At 35.9% G+C, this 17,797-nt stretch overlaps 1 long non-coding RNA gene across 1 annotated transcript; it reads left to right on the top strand.

Annotated features, from left to right (window-relative positions):
* Positions 1–8,315: 8,315 nt before the first annotated feature.
* On the top strand, positions 8,316–17,528 carry LOC739709 (uncharacterized). The gene is made up of 3 exons (XR_681332.4): positions 8,316–8,435; positions 12,465–12,623; positions 15,840–17,528. It is a non-coding gene; the product is annotated as an uncharacterized LOC739709 (long non-coding RNA).
* Positions 17,529–17,797: the final 269 nt, after the last annotated feature.

The following is a 17,797-nucleotide window of genomic DNA, read 5'->3' as shown; positions in this document are numbered from 1 at the left end:
GTAATAATTACAAAATTAAATATCATTTAAGTTTCATCATTAGGGCAGAAAATAATGCCAGACATCCATGGTTGTTGGCATCAGAGAAATGTTCCCAGGTTCCTAGAAAGCAAAAGTGAATGACGGCCATCACCGCAGCAACCCTGGGAAGGCAGTATCTCCCATGGCAGAAAGACTGGCTTTAAACACACTCTGCATTATAATTTTACACACATAAACACATATTTTTCATCAATATTTTTTAGCCTTACCAATATATTCCGAGATTTATTTGCTTGCTAGCTGTTTTTGCATTCTGCTTTTTCACTTTAGGACTAATTTCCATCTAACTGAAGTACATCATCTTGTAACTTCCTATCAACAATGTTACACTTGCTCAGTTCTTTTTTTTTAAAAAAAGGAAGTATTTATTTGTAGTTATCCTGGAACGATTATTTAGTTGTCACCAGCTGTTTTCTCCCAGCACTTTGAAACAAGTATTTTTCGTCTTCTGAAATTTATTTTTACTTAAAGAGAAATCTGCTGTCATCCTGATCATTATCTTTGGGGAGAAGGAGGAGATTATCTGCTTTTTCTCTGTATTGCTTTTTGAGTTATTGCTTTGGCTCTGATGTTCTGCAGTTTACACCAACATGCACATTCATGCACAAATGCACACATATGTGCAGGCATACAGAAATAAGCACACACACATATACATACGCACATGCATGTATACATGTGCATATGTATACCTGCATGTATATACACTTTTATTTAGGTTTACGTTTGTTATTATTTATCCTGATCATGTCTTATTCCTTCATTCAGACATTTTTTGATCATCTAACATGTGCCAGATTCTATTTGCTATACCATGTGTTTACTAATTTAAAAACACATATATTCGAATAGGCAAAATTCTCAGAAATTTTCTTTATTTTCTCTTCTCATTCTTTCTCTTGTCTCCTACTATTTCTCCTTTTACATGTACATAAAACGTCTTTTCTTTTTTAATAGTAATAACTATCATCTTTTAAACACCAACTATGCACTTTTCCAAGTGATATATTGTATGTTACACATTATAGTGGTTTTTGTTTGTTTGTTTGTTTTGTTTTGTTTTGTTTTTTTGAGACAGTCTTGTTCTGTTGCCCAGGCCAGAGTGCAGTGGTGCAATCTTGGCTCACTGCAATCTCCACCTCCCAGATTCAAGCAATTCTCCTGCCTCAGCCTCCTGAGTAGCTGGGATTACAGGTGCCCACCACCATGCCGGTTAATTTTTGTATTTTTAGTAGAGACAGAGTTTTTTCATGTTGGCTAGGCTGGTCTCGAACTCCTGACCTCAGGTGATCCACTTGCCTCGGCCTCCCAAAGTTCTGGGATTACAGGCATGAGCCACTGCGCCCTGCCTCATTATCGTATTTTTAACAGCTTTAGCAATCTCATCAACCCTGTGAAGTAGTTTCTATCATCTCTATTTACAGCTGAGGAACCTGAAGCATAGAGAGGCTGAGTCACATACCCGAGTTCACACAGTCAGTAAGCAGTCATTACAGGATTTGATCTAAGTAATCTTTGAAGAATGTCCGCATTCTCAACATTACAGCCTTTTATATATAGCATTGATTTAAAAAAATCTTTTTCTTTAATTTGGATTATATTTATTTTGATTTCATACACACAGTTTTTCATCTGATTACTCTTGAATGTTCTATTCTTGGAGTTATGGCCCACATGTTTGTTGCAGCCCCCAAGTCTTCTTTGCAATGTTCTGTTTCTTCATGCGTTTTTATCATTTTGGATTATGAATGCATGGTTGGAGGTGCAGTTTGTTTGCAAGAAGTCTTTGTGCCCCGGGCTGTTTAAAATGTTCTGTGGAGCAAATCTGCCTTTGCTGCTTCATGCCACCGGGCAATTTTCATATCCTTGGGTGAGATTATTTGTTAATTCTTTGGCTTAATGGTTATTTTCCAGGGGAGTTTGTGTAAATTTGAATTCCTGTCCAGGTGGTGGCATAGACCTTGAATTTCTGCTTCTAATGTCTGATTCCTTATTTTTTTTACTTCCCAAGACTGTAAAGAAGTTCAGACTTCCTGTACTTTCTTTGTTCTGTGAGAGTAATTCTGTTCTGCTTTTCACTGAGGGAAAGCAGGTTAAGCCTGACTCAGGTATGTTTTTCCCACATCTGTAGCTCTTGGCAATGTTCTCTTCCCTGAAAGGAGTAGACCACATGCAGGCCGTCTCAGGGAAGACCCTCTCTGTGAACTCCTGCATGAATGATGAATGCATGCCCACCTCCTGATTCTCATCCCTCTTTCTTTCTGTCTCTTATACCTGAGATTTTATTTTGACTTATTTTAGGCTCAGTTATAAATTGATGTCTGGCTCTAATTTGGGAAGCATTTCTGTGTGCCCTACTGAGAGAAGCCATTCCCCATTAGCTTAACTCACTCTATTGCTCCAAGTTCTCAAATATGTATACCTTGGTCATTTATTATTTTCAAATGTTGTGATTTTTTTTTCTATATTAAAGACATTTGGGCGGGTGTGGTGGCTCACACTGTAATCACAGCACTTTGGGAAGCCAAAGTGGGCAGATCACTTGAGGTCAGCAGTTTGAAACTAGCCTAGCCAATATAGCAAAACTCTGTCTATACTAAAAATACAAAAATTAGCAGGGCATGGTGGCCACACCTATAATCCCAGCTACTCAGGAGGCTGAGGCAGGAGAATTGCTTGAACCCAGGAGGTGGAAGTTGCAATGAGCCGAGATTGTGCCATTGCACTCCAGCCTGAGCAACAGAGCAAGACTCAGTCTAAAATAAATAAATAAATAAATAAATAAAAATTTAAAAAAACTTTATAAATAGTGGATATTAACATATTTTTCTGTTTGTTTTTTCTCCTTTATTTAAAAATGTGTGTTACATTTAAAAAATATTAATCATATTATTTGTAGAAGAGTTTTAGGTTTACAAAAAAAATGAGCGGAAAGCTTATAGAGTTCCTATAGCTCTCCCTACTGCACACAAAATTTCTCTATTAATAACATTTTGCATTGGTGTATTAGGGTTCCCCAGAGAAATAGCACCTATAAGATGTGTATAAATATAGACAGAGATTTATGATAAGAAATTGGCAGCCGGGTACAGTGGCTTATGCCTGTAATCCCAGCACTTTGGGAGGCCAAGGTGAGTGGATCACCTAAGATCAGGAGTTCGAGACCAGCGTCGCCAACAAGGGGAAACTCCATCTCTACGGAAAAAAAAAAGTACAAAAATTAGCCAGGCATGGTAGCATGTGCCTATAATCTCAGCTACTCGTGAGGCTGAGACAGGAGAATCACTTGAACCTGGGAGGCAGAGTTTACAGTGAGCTGATACCGTGCCACTGCACTCCAGCCTGAGTGACAGAGCAAGGCTCTGTCTCAAAAAAAGAAAAAAAAAAAAAGAAATAAATTGGTTTAAATGATTATAATGATTATGGAGGTAAAGAAGTCTCAAGATAGACACCTCACAATTTGGAGACAAAGAAAAGTGATGGTGTAATTCTAGTCTGAATCTGGCAGCCTGAACCGGGAAAGCCAACATGGTTCTAGTCCGAGTCCAAAGGCCCGAGAACCAGAGGAGGTGAGGGTATAAGTTGTAGTCCAAAAGCCTATGCCTCAAACCTAAAAGGAACCCATGTTTCAGTTTAAGTCAGGAAAAGACCAATGTCCTGGCTAAGGCAGCCAGGCAGGAGGAATCTCCTCTTGCTCAGTCTTTTTGTTCTTTTCAGATCTTCAATTGATTGGATGAGGGTCACCCACAGACGGGAGGGCAATGTGCTTTATTCAGTCTATCAACGCATATGTTCTCATCTAGAGCACCTTCAGAGATACACCCGGAACAATGTTTGACCAAATAACTGACACACAGTGTCTCAGTCAGGTTGACACAAAATTGACCACCACAACTACTATAGTACATTTGTTAACATTAATGAATCAATATCAATACATTGTTATTAACTTAAGTTTGTTATTAACTTAGGTTTATAATTTATATTAGGGTTTAGTCTTCCTATTGTGCAGTCCTAAAAGTTTTGGCAAAAGTATAATGACATGCACCTGCCATTGTAATATCATACATGATAATTTTACTGCCCTAAAATTCCCACTTTTTCAAAGTGGGTTATAGTTGGAATTGTATAGTATGTAGACTTTTCAGACTAACTTGTTTCACCTAGTAATAGCCATTTAAGTTACTTCTTATTTTTTCATGACTTGATAGCTTATTTATTCTCATCACTGAATAATATTCAATTGTATGGATGTAACACAGATTATTCATTCACCTACTGAAGAACATCTTGGTTGCTTTCATGTTTTGGCAATTATGAATATCCATGTAATGTTTCTCTGTGGACGCAGGTTCTTCACCTCATTTGGATAAATACCAAGGAGTGTAATTGCTGCATTGCCTGATAAGAATATGTTTGGTTTTTAAGAAGCGGTCAAACTGTTTTCTGAAGTGGCTGGACCATCCTTCATTTCCACCAGCAATGAATGAGAGTTCCTGTTGCTTTACAACCTTGCCAGTATTTGGTGTTTGCTGTTATTTGGGTTTTTGCCATTCTCATAGGTGTGTGACGGTTTCTCGTTATAGTTTTGGTTTGCAATTCTACAACAATACATGATGTTTGACATCTTTTCATATGTCTAATTGCCATCAGCTTATCCTCTTTGGTTTCTGTTCATTTTTTATTGAGTTGTTTGCTTCCTTACTGTTGAGTTTTAAGAACTTTTTATATATTTTGGATGCAAATTATTTATTAATAAGTGTTTTACAAATATTTTCTCTCAGTCTGTGGCTTGTCTTCTCATTCTATTGGCATTATCTTTCACGGAGTAGAGATTTTTAACTCTAATGAAGTCCATCTTGCCATTTTTTTTTCCTTCATGGATTGAAGTGTTGTATCTAAAAAATTGTCACCAGATCCAAGGGCACCTGGACTTTTCCTACATTATGTTCTACAAGTTCTATAATTTTGCATTTTACATTCAGATCTATGATATATTTTGAGTTAATTTTGAGAAGTTGCAGTCTGCATCTAAATTTACTTTTTTTTTGCATATAGAGATCTAGTTTTTCCAGCACCATTTGTTCAATGTACTGAATCCTCTCTGCATTGAATTACCTTTACCCTTTTGTAAAAGATTAGTTGAATGTATTTGTATAAGTCTATTCCTGAGCACTGTATTCTGTTCCATTGATCTATTTGTTTACTATTTCACCAATATCACACTGCCTCGATCATCGTTTATAGTTAGTCTTAAAGTTGAGAAGTGTCAGGCTTCCAATTTTGTACTTCTGCAGCATTTTATTGGCAATTCTGGGTCTTTTGCCTTTTCATATAAGCTTTAGAATCACTTTGTTAATAGACACAAAACAACCTTTTAATTTTGGTTGAAATTACAATGAATCTATAGATCAAGTTGGCAAGAACTTATATCTTGACAAGATTAAGTTTTTCTGTCTCTCGAGATAGAATATCTCTCCTTTTATTTAGAGCTTTGATTTCTTTCATCAGAGTTTTGTAGTATCCTCGTATAGATATTATAGATAGTTCTTTAGATTAATACTCAGGGATTTCATTTATTTGTGCTAGTGTAAATTCTGTTGTATTTTAAAATTTTAAATATCAACTATCTTTGAAATGAATTGACTTTTGTATATTAATATAGTACCTGCAAACTTACTATAATTACTTAGTTCTAGATTGGTTTTTGATTTTTTTGAGATTTGTACATAAACAATTATGTCATCTGCAAACAAAGATGGTATTATTTTTTCTTTCCTGTTCTATATACCTTTGATTTATTTTTATTTTTTGTTTCACTAAGTAGGATTTCCAGTATCATGTTGACTAAGATCAATGAAAGGATACATCCTTGCTTTTAACCTGATCTTATGAGGAAAGCAACTGGTGTCTCACCATTAAGTATGATGTTAGTTGTAAGTTTTTATGAATGTTCTTTATGAAGTTGAGGCAATTTACCTCTATTTCTACTTTACTGAGTTTTTATCATGAATTAATATTGGATTTTGTCAAATGCTTTTTTTGCATTATTTTTATAATGAATATATAATCTTTATTATTTAGTATGTTGATTTATTGATTAAACTGATTGATTACCTAATGTTCAAAGGGCTTTTAATACCTGGGATAAATTCCACTTTGTTATGGTGTATAAACTGTTGCATTCAATTTGCTAATATTTTGTTTTCTATGTTCTGTCTATTTACAGGTTTTTATATTTATGTTCATGAGAAATATTGGCCTATAGCTTTCCTTTTCTGTAATGTCTCTGCTTGATTTTGTTTTCAGACTAATGCAGTCTTCATAGAATTAATTACTAAGCAAATTACTCTCTTGTATTTTTTAAAAGAGATTGAATAATATTTGTATAATTTATTGGTGAGTATTTCACGTGAGATTGAGAAAAGTCTGTACTATGCTGTTGTTGAATGAAGTGTTCTATAGATATCAATTAGGTTCAATTGATTGGTGGTGGCGTTCATTTCAACTCTGTCCTTACATATTTTCGGCTTGCTGGGTCTGTTAATTATAAATGGAGAGTCATTGAAGATTTAACTAAAACAGTAGAGTTGTCTATTTCTCCCTGCAGTTCTGTTTACACTTAAAGTATTTTGAGGCTATGTTGTTAGGTGCATACACATTGAGGATTGTTGTGACTTATTGGCCACTATATTAGTTTGTTTTCACACTGCTATAAAAAAAACTACCTGAGACTGGGTAATTTATTAAGAAAAGAGATTTAATTGACTCACAGTTCCACAGGCTTAACAGGAAGCATGACTGGGAGGCCTCAGGAAACTTACAATCATGGTGAAAGGTGAAGAGGAAACAAGCACATCTTACCATGGTGGAGCAGGAGAGAGAGAGAGAGTGAGAGGGGAAATGCCACACACTTTTAAACCATCAGATTTTATAATAACTCACTATCATGAGAACAGCATGGGGTACACTGCTCCCATGATCCAATCACCTCCCACCAGGTCCCCTCGACCCCCCACAAGTGGGGATTATAGTTCAAGATGAGATTTTTATGGGGACACAGAGCGAAACCATATCAACTACTTTATCATTATGTAATGTCCCTCTTCATTTCTGTTAATTTTCCTTTCTCTGAAGTCTGCTTTGTTTGAAACTTATATAGCTACTCATGATTTCTTTTGATTATTGTAATCATAGTATGTTTTTCCTTATGCCTTTACTTTTAACCCTTTTGTGTCTTTATATTCTTATGGACAACATATAGTTGGCTTTTGTTTTTCTATTCACTTTTAAAGTTTCTACCTTTTAGTTGGTATATTTAATTGATATATTAGACCATTCACATTTACTGTGATTAATGATATAGTTGGATTAATGTCTACATTACCTGTAACTGTTTTCTATTTGTTGCCCTTGTTCTTTGTTTGTATCTTATTTTTTTGGTCTTCTATTCTTTTCTGCCTTCTTTGGTTTTACTTGAGGGTTTCATATGATTCCATTATCGATTCTCTTTTACCATACCAATTATAACTTAATATATTATTTTATTTTGTTTATTTTATATTTCATTTTACTTGTTGCCCTAGCATTTGCAATATACATTTGTAATTAATCTAACTCCACTCTTGAATAATGCTATAATTTGAGAGCATGCATTATCTACTGATAATTAATGCTGCATTATCTACTGATGTTTAGATAATGCAGATACCCTGTAACTGTATATTCCTAATTTTTTCTCCTGTTCCTTATAGTATTTCTATCACTCATTTTACTTATCTATGCTATAATTAGCTAGTACATTGTTGCTAATATTATTTTGAAAAAAACTATTTTCTCTTACACTAATTAAGAATAAGACAAAATATTTTAGTTTGTCTTGATTTTTTTTTTTTTTTTTTTTTGAGACAGGGTCTTAGTCTGTTGCCTAGGCTGGAGTGCAGTGGCACAATCTCGGCTCACTGTAACCTCTGCTTTCCCGGGCTCAAGTGATTCTCCAGCTTCAGCCTCCTGACTAGCTGGGACTATAGGCACAAGCCACCAATGCCAGGGTAATTTTTATATTTTTGTAAAGACAGGGTTTTGCCATGTTGCCCAGGCTGGTCTTGAACTCCTGAGCTCAAACCAGTCTGCCTGCCTTGGCCTCCCAAAGTGCTGAGATTACAGGCATGAGTCACCACACCAGGCCCTTTCTTGATTTTTTTAAAAAAATGCTCTTTCTTTATTAATGTAGATACAAGTTTCTAACCTGCATCATTTTCCTCCTCTGAAGAAGGTATTTTAACATATCATGAAAGGCAGGCCTCCTGGTGACAAATTCTCTCAATTTTTATCTGAAAACATCTTTATTTCTTCATTTCTGAAGGATAATTTTACTGGATATGGAATTTCAAGTGGGTGTATTTTCTTTCAATAGTGTAAATATTTTACCCCACTCCTCTTTCTGCTCACGTGATTTCCAGAAAGAATTCTAACATAATACATTTCCTTGTTCCTCTCTGGGTAAGGCGTTTCCCTATCTGTGGCTTCTTTCAAAATTTTCTCTTTCTCTTTGATTTTTCTGCAGTTTGAATATGATATGCTTAGATGCTTTTAAAAAAAACAAACAAAAAAAAGGCTCTATCCTGCTTGGTTTTCCTTGAGCTTTCTAGATGTGTAGTTTGGTATCTGTCATTAATTTTGGAAAATTCTCCATTACTTAAGCCATTATTAATTCTACTAATTTTTTCTGTTTCTTTTTCTCTTTCTTCTTTTGCTATTCACATTATGGATCTACTATACCTTCTGTAATTTTCCAACGGTTACTAGATAATCTGTTCTCTGTTTTCTTATTGTTTCTTTCTTTTTGTCTTTCTTTTGCTTATTAAGTTTGAGAAGTGTCTGTTGACATGTTTCAAGCTCACTGTTTTTTTCTCCAGTTGTGTCCAGTCTACTGATGATCCCATCAAAGGCTTTCTTCAGGTCTATATTACCTTTTTTTCTTTTTTTCAATCTCTAGCCTTTCTTTTTTATTCTTTCTTACAGTTTCCATCTCTCTGCTTACTTTTTCCATCTGTTATTGCTTGTTGATTACTTTTCCAATAGCATCCTTAGCATATTTTAATCATAGTTAATTTACATTCCTGGACTGATAAGTTTTATAATCCTTGGTGTATCTGAGTCTGATTCTGATATTTTATGTCTTTAAGGTTTTTTGTTTTTATTTTTGGTTTTGTTTTATTTTTGTTTAGCTTGTTTTGCTTTTTAATTTATTTTTGCCTTTTTCATGCCTTGTAACTTTTTTTTTTGAGAGCCAGACCTAATGTGTCAGGTAAAAGGAACTGAAATAAATAGGCCTTTAGTGTGAGGTTTACATTTATCTGGCTCAATTGTAGGTGTGTATACTGTTTTCTCTTGCTCTAGGTGCCAGAAGCTAACATTTTCTCTAGTATTTTGGATTATCTTTTCCGTTGTCTTGGATCCTCCTCATATAGAGTTTGAATCTTGTGGTCATTTTATCTGTAATTCCCTGTTATTACACAGAAGGCTAACTGATGTGGAGGTGGCGAGGGGGGTGTCTCCTGTAATACCATCATTCAATCTTAGTCTCTTAGTGAGACTGTGCCTCTGGGCTGTGACCTTTAGAATTACTTCCTAGCTCCCTCCCGCCTCCATTTAGGTAGGAAAAGAAGGCTAGAAATGGCTAGATTTTAGTATTTTCCTTTCCTTTTCCCAAGTCAAAAGCTAGCAGGGGTTGAGTTGGATATTTTTATTTCCCCACATTGGTAAGGCAATAAGACCCAAGTCAGCTGGTCTTGAGTGAAATAGTTTGCCTGTGGGCTGGATTTTATTAAGGAAAAAATAATTCTTTAAGCATATTTCAAAATGGTTTCTTTTCCTCCCCTCTGCTGGAAGCTTGAAGGAATTTTTCTGTAATAATTCTGAGAACCTGGTGGGGCTCCTGGAGGTAAAACGCAAGAAAGAGTGTGGATCCCTCTAATGTTCGATCCCTTGGTGTTTTTAACTTTCAAGCTAGTCCACTTTGGGTCACCAGTATTTGCTAATTGCAGTTCAAGTATTAGCTCAGCTGTGGGCCTCTGCTCCTGGGCCTCTGCCCCAGCAGGCTATGATTCTTGGTACCTGCCTCTCCAGTTTTCCAGGCAGCAGTGCCCTATGACCTCTATTATCTGACGGATCTGAAAAACATTGATTTTCAGTTTGTTCAGCTTTGTTCTAGTTGTGTGGGTATGAGTGGTGGCTTCTAAGCTTCTTTCTATTTTAATAGACTAGAAACTGAAAGTTTATATATTACTTTTTAACTTTTATGTGTTAAAGTATAGAATTATTATCTTTTGTGATTTCTTCTATTTTTTAAATGTAAAGATCTTTTTCTATTGAAAATATTCAATATCTATAGAATACTTTTCCTTTTTAAAAATAAGATATTTATGCTTTTATTTTTCATATTTAAAGTCATGTAGAAGATAAAGTATTAGGAGAGATAAAATAATTTGATTTTAATTACTAATTGGAAATGCAGTTTGGGAAGAAGCTATGTAAATTTTAAAAACATTTGTTACATTACTATATGGAAATATGATCGAAGGGGTTGATTCTTAGAATTTCATTAAAAACACAACAAAGTTTGAGAAGGTTGAAAGAGGCACAGTTTACTTCACTTACCTAAAAATTCTCTCCTATTATTATTCACCATTTCTGGTGCATCCCTTCCTATCCTACCTTAAGCTGCTTGCTGGTGAGGATCTGTCTTTTACTTTTACTATCTGTTGTTAGTGTGGAAATTAATGGTCAGGAAAATAATTATAAATTTCTAATGCTAAGTTAAGTTTTTGATATTGCTGCATTTCCACAAATTGTTGTTAAACATGTTAAATTTCTCTCTAAATATTTCCTTGCTTTTTAAAACTTGTATCAAATAGCTGAAATGTGAGGTCTCAATACAATGACACAGAACTTTTCTCAATGAGCTTGCTTGAGATATTTCGTTTAATTCATTTGTATTTTCTGTTGTTTTAATGACCAGTTAATAAACACTAGAATGAAAGACCCCAAACCTTGCCCAGTGTGTTTGAGAAATTATTGAAATAACTGCTGCTTATTTGTGTTCAATCCAGTTATTTTGACCCTTCAAAGAGATCACGTGACCGCTGATCTTCCTCTTCACTAATCAATTTGAAATGAGGTAGAATAGAAAACACATTATTTTCTAAAAGTAATTCTGATTTGTTCATCGTAACAAATTTAAAAAGCATAGTATAAAAAGATTAGAATCAAATGTGATTCCTCCTGCTTTGTTCCACCTGCCCTGGACATCTTTGTCCCCAAGCCACACACATACAAGAGGACACACAGGCATGAACTTAGGGGTTTTGGTAAGCTCTGTAGGAACTCTAGCCTAGTCTCCTCAGCTGTAATGTCATGTGCTGTGAGGAGTTGATGAGATGACTTAGGTGCAATTACAGAGTTGGCCCGCAATGTTCTTTGTCTCCTCTTTCTGTCTGAGTGTTATGCATCTAGCCTTGTGCTCATCTATTATTTGGGGAACATCTTAAAAGTGTTTCTCTGCCCAGGGAGAAGGCACAATTTCATCTGATGTCAGTAATGTCTGTAAGGTTTAATACAGCGAAGAAAATCTGCATTAAAGACTGCAAACTAAGGGCTTGCATTTTGGCAGTTATTAAGCCTAACAGAAAGAACATGACCTAGGGATTTGGGGGTCTAATTTCACCTTTTGGACCAGTCATTTTTCTGACTGTGTATACTTGAGCAAATTTCTTAAGATATTCAGTTTAATTTCCTTATATATAAATTCAATTAACTTTCCTCCCTATGTTCCCACTAGAATTACAGAAAACCATGCCTGCCTAGAATTGGTACAGTAACTAGCTCATACTAAATACTGAAAATATTTGTCTTATTATTAAAATTGTTAAAAGAAGCAATTATAATAATTATCATGTCTTTCTGATAATAAAGAAGAGAATGGAAATTACCCGTCAAACTTTTTTTCTGTAAAGAACCGGACTGACAATCTTATATTTTGTAAAATTCCCAAAGCTGTATAAGAAAGACAACTTAATCATAGAGAGTCAAGTTCAGCAGAAATATACTGAAATGTAAATTTTAAATCACTTCATCATGATGCATTAGAATAAATTCTTTTCTATTTAAAACAATCTTACTTGCTAGAACACTTTGACAAAGTCGTTTCTACTTCTGAACACGAAGCTGCTGTGGATAGGTCCAAAACAATACTTAGATTTTGAGTTTATAATAGAAATTTGGAGAGTCCAGTTTCTAGTCTTATCTAGACCCATGGCAAGCCATGTCAACTTTGATGAAAAAGATTTGACCTATTTACTTTATAGAAGGGCTTTAGAGAAACAAAAAGAGAAAGCATACTATAATTCTTATGTTTTCAGACTCTGTTGTTAGGTACAGAGCAGAATTTTGAAGATGCATTAATTCTTTCAAGTCATGAAGGCAGTGTACAAGAGCAAGTTACAAAATGGCATCCTGAGACCAAAATAACCAATGAATTATCTTACAGAGACTTGCTTGCTTTGCTTCCTCTTTTCACAGTAAGTTATCTCAATTGTCCTATTTTTAAGTTTACTGATTATTTCTTCTGTCTACTCAAATCTGCTGTTGAACCTTTCTGGTGAATTTTTCACTTTAGTTATTATACTTTTTAGTATCCAAATTTCTATTTTGTTTTTATACTATATCTTTATTGATATCCTTGACTTGTTTGTACATCATTCTCCTAGTTTTCTTCAGTTCTTTATTAATTGTTTTTTCTTGCTGTTTGCACATATTTCAGCTGGTTGATTTAAAGTGTCTAGTAAGTTTAATGCCTGAGTTTCCTTGGATACAGTTTCTGTAAATTTATTTTCTTTTTTTTTTCCTGTGAATGAGCCATAATTTCTATATATATAATATATTTTGAGATGGAGTCTTGCTCTGTTGCTCAGGCTGGAGTGCAGTGGCACAATCTTAACTCACTGCAACCTCTGCCTCCTGGGTTCAAGCGATTCTCCTGCCTCAGCCTCCTGAGTAGCTGGTACTACAGGTGTGTGCCACCACACCTGGCTAATTATTGTATTTATAGTAGAGGTGAGGTTTCACCATTTTGGCCAGGCTGGTCTTGAACTACTGACCTCAAGTGACCCACCTACCTCAGTCTCTCAAAGTGCTGGGATTATAGGCATAAGCCACCATGTCCAGCCTCCAATTTTTTTATATGTTTTATAATTTTTGGTTGAAATTTGGCACTTTGAATGTAGTAATACTAGAAATTAGTCTTTCCTCCACTTCAGAATTTGCTATTGTGTATTGTTGAGGTTTGCAGTCATCTATTTGTTTAGTGACTTTTCCAAACTATTTTTGCAAAGAATATATTTCTTCTCGTATATTGCCACCACAGTTTCTATTCTATTATCTCATCAGTTAGCCAGTTACCTGACAGAGAGTTGATGAAATGCTTGGAGTCTAAAAGAAAAAAAAAAGTCTCCCAAACTTTGAAGACAGGCTCTGACTGAGGTAGTCCTTTAGGTCGAGCCATGTGTGACTCTGCCTTAGCCTTCACTTTCTGTTTACATGAAGCCCAATATTAGACTTACAATACTACGGTACTCTTAGATTTTTTCTGAATGTATGTCCAGTCCTGAGCATAAATAGTATACTTCATATTTCCTGTTATATCTGGAAACCCTTCAGAATATCTATTTCCCCAAAGAAGCTTCCTTCTCAGCCTCCTTCTTCCCAGGCTTGTGGTAATCTTTGTTGCTTGCCTCATCTATGGTCCCATGGCCCAGAGCTCTATAAGTAGCTACTATATGTCTTAAATTATTTAATCAGATGCTTCCTGGAAAGCCACTCCAGACTGAGGGGTGCTGCCATGAGCCTAGGGATTAGAGAAAGTTAGATAGGTAAACAAAATGGACATAACTATATATTAATGAGACTTTGAAGCCTCTTTCTTCACTAAACACTCCCTTGGTATTGTGAGATTTCCATGGGATCTGAGAATTTTGAAAAAGTTGATATGGTCAGTTTCTTGTCAGTTTAAAGGTTGTTTCCATGGAGAAATCAATTGATGGGGCTTCTTATTTCATCATTTCCATGAAGTTACCTCCTCATTCACTTTCAAGTACTAGTTTATTGCTGGGAAATCTGATTCTGCAATTAATATAAATTATGAAATAACAGTAATTGTGATTTTTCAAACCCTATTAAAACACATTTTATATCTTTCTATCAAGTGGTACAAAATATGTAAAGTTATTATGCATTAATAAAAATTTTGAGCAGAACAGAGTATTAGAATCCTCATTATCTGAATGAGGTTATTTTCAAGATGAAAAAGCAGCTGAGAACTGGAAGGAAGCTAAAGCATCTTCTTTGAGCCAATACTGATATTAATACCCAGGCCACCTCCCTTGTGAGGTAATGTCCTCTGCCAACTATACCAGTAGCATGTAACATAGATCATGATAAACATTTATGACAGCATTTTACCTTACTCAGTAAATGAAGGCAAGCCAAGGTAACTGGTGGCATGAAAGTAGAGGAAAATTATTAGTGTACCTCAGAAGCCCTGTAAATAATCCTGTACAGTGACAGTGACCAAAAGTGATGGCAACAGTTTTTAAAGGTTTATTAAGTTGTTCATCTTGATTTTTCCATATGTGGCATATTGTCACAGTAGGAGAAGACTCCTCTTGTGTTTACTCTTTGAAGCATGGGTACATGGCTTTTATAATCATCTGTGGGAGCAATAAATCATAATTTTAAAGCAATAATTTTTAATTAATTCATTTATTTACTAAGAAATGGCTGTAGCATCATAAAAAAGGAAACTATTATGCAGAGGACAAAATAAATCCCCCTTCTGCTGCTTAAATGTGGTATAATTAAAATTACTAACATCTTTTTTAAAAGATATCCTATTTTTGTAAACAGCTCTTTCAGCCTACAGAGCTATCTCTATCACTCATGGAGTGATATCACTCACAACTGTTAATTTAAAAAAAGTATGGGAGTGTGGGATGGAGATGTTTATATAGTTTTAATGATGCAAATATGAAGGCTTGTAATTAGTGATTTTGGCAAAATAATAAGAATGTGTGGAGCTGAGGATAGACTCTAGGCCTTCTGCTATACTTTTAAGTTTGATTTATTTGTTCATTTACTGAAGATTTGCTAAGCACTATGCTGGGAATTGCAAATCAAAGAATATGTAAGATGCCATCCCCATCCAAGGTAAGTCTACAAATCCAGTTAATAAAATTACAAAAGCCAAGATGATGTCTTTGAAGCAAAGGTGATATGCTAAATTGCATTCTGTAGACCGGCCCTGCCGCGACCCTTTCTGTATGCCAAAAACAAGCTGGGAACTGCATTGCCCAATATCCCTTCTATCCGTAGTTCCACATTTGAGTGGACCAACGAGAGGCACTCCCCCAGGTGTGAAAAGAGCAGTCCTTATTCTCAGGAGCAATCTGCAGGGCTGTGTGGTTGGCCAGCATGGCCCTGAGGGCCATGTGCCTCAGGCTGTAGCTTGAATGAGCTGGTAGGAGCTCCCACCAGTTATGGGGATTCTCACAGTCCCCATCCCCAGAGAGCTCATGAGAACCAACTACTTTGGTGCTTTCAGTCTGAGGCCTTCAGGTCAGCCACCCTAACTTTTGATGGGTACTCTTCTGGACTTCCCATTCCCAGATCTCCCAGTGCTTCTGAAACCTTAATCTTTTAGTCCTTCTGACTCAGCACTGATGATGCATTTCTGTTCATAGACAAAAAGACAGACATTATTAATTTTTAAAAAATTACTATTTGAGCTTTCGGAGAGCCAGCCAAGGAATCATGGATGTATGATATTTGACCTAGATTTTGAAGACAGTTTCTACAAAGAGAAAAGTGAGCAATGGCCATGCAGGTGATGAAGACAGTCTTCGAGAAGATGGGGAAACATAGAAACATATGACCTGCTCAAAAGTACAAGAGATTTTGCGTGACTAAAAGTGGTATGGGAGGGCCATCCCAGAGAAAGAAGATGCAAAGTTGTGCTGACAGCAGACCTTCAAGCACCTCAAATTCCAGGACAACCAGAAGTCTTTCCTTAAGCAAGAAGCAGTCCTTGAAACATGTGATAAGAAATGCACTTTGGATACTTTTGCAAGAGTTCATGTAAGCTATATTAGTTACCAGAATTAGCAAATAAAAATACAAGATACCCAGTTAAATTTGAATTTCAGCTAAAGATATATTTTTCTAGTGAAAGTGTGTTCCGTGCAATATTTATGACATAGTTATGTTAAACTTATTTGTTGTTTATTTGAAATTCAAATATTATTGGGCATCCTTGCAACCCTTAGCATAATCAGGGCCTTTCACTTGGATTTCCTAATACCAGGGGCTAACAGAATCTTTAAGAGCCAGCTGTCATTATATATCATGTTCATCAGTCATTTTCGGCCTTTCAACCTTTTCTCCATAGACCTAAAGTTAAGAGAAAAGACATATTTGCAGGTTTGTGTGGAAAGCACTGGCTAGAACTGAAGCTCCCTGCAATAACTTTTGAAGTAGCAGAAATGGACTTAGGGTTCATCTGCAGGCACATTACATCTTTACCTAATCTTCAGACACTGCTTATGGCTTGGATTGCTTAGGCCGTAGATTGATCATTAATCTTTAGGAAGGCCCGGTGTGGTGGCTCATAGCTGTAGTCCCAGCTACTCTGGTGGCTGCCCAGGACCTTGGGAGCACCCCACTGTTGCATCAGCATTCCTGGATATGAGACATGGAGTCAAAGGAGATTGTTTTGGAGCTTTAAGACTTAATGACTGCCCTGCTGGGTTTCGGACTTGCATGGAGCCTGTAGCCCCTTTGTTTTGGCCAATTTCTCACATTTGGAATGGGAACATTTCCCCAATGCCTATACCCCCATTGTATCTTGGAAGTAATTAACTTGTTTTTTATTTTACAGAATCATAGGCGGAAAGGACTTTCCTTGTCTCAGATGAGACTTTGGACTTGGACTTTTCAGTTAACACTGGAATGAGTTAAGACTCTGGGGGACTGTTGAGAAGGCATGATTGATTTTGAAATGTGAGAAGGGCATGAGATTTGTGAAGGGCAAGGAGTGGGATGGTATGATTTGTCTCTGTGTCCCCATCCAAATCTCATGTCAAATTGTAATCCCCACATGTCAGGGGAGGGACCTGAAGGGAGGAGATTAGATCATGGGAGTGGATTTCCCGCATGCTGTTCTCATGATAGTGAGTGAGTTCTCACGAGATCTGTTGGTTTAAAAGTGTGTGGCAGTTCCCCCCTTGCTTGCTCTCTCTCTTCTGCTCCACGATGGTAATATGTGCTTGCTTCTCCTTTGCCTTCCACCATGATTGTAAGTTTCCTGAGGCTTCCCAGCCATGCTTCCTGTTAAACCTGTGGAACCATGAATCAATTAAAATTTTTTTATTCATAAATACCCAGTATCAGATAGTTCTTTATAGCAGCATGAAAACAGACTAATACAGATGATATAGGACAAAACTGTACATAATTAATGTATACAATTTGATGAGTTTGGACATGCGCATAGACCTGTGAAGCTATCACCAAAATCAAGGAAATAAGCCTATCCAATATCTCCAAAAAATTCCCCATGTCCTTATGATTTTTTTTGTGTGTGTGCATGTGTGTGTCCATGCATATATGTGTGTGTTTGTGTCTATGTGGTAAGAATGCTACA

Source organism: Pan troglodytes, chromosome 6, assembly GCF_028858775.2.
Source record: "Pan troglodytes isolate AG18354 chromosome 6, NHGRI_mPanTro3-v2.0_pri, whole genome shotgun sequence".
Taxonomy (NCBI): Eukaryota; Metazoa; Chordata; class Mammalia; order Primates; family Hominidae; genus Pan; species Pan troglodytes.
This window is presented reverse-complemented; position numbering and strand designations above follow the sequence as displayed.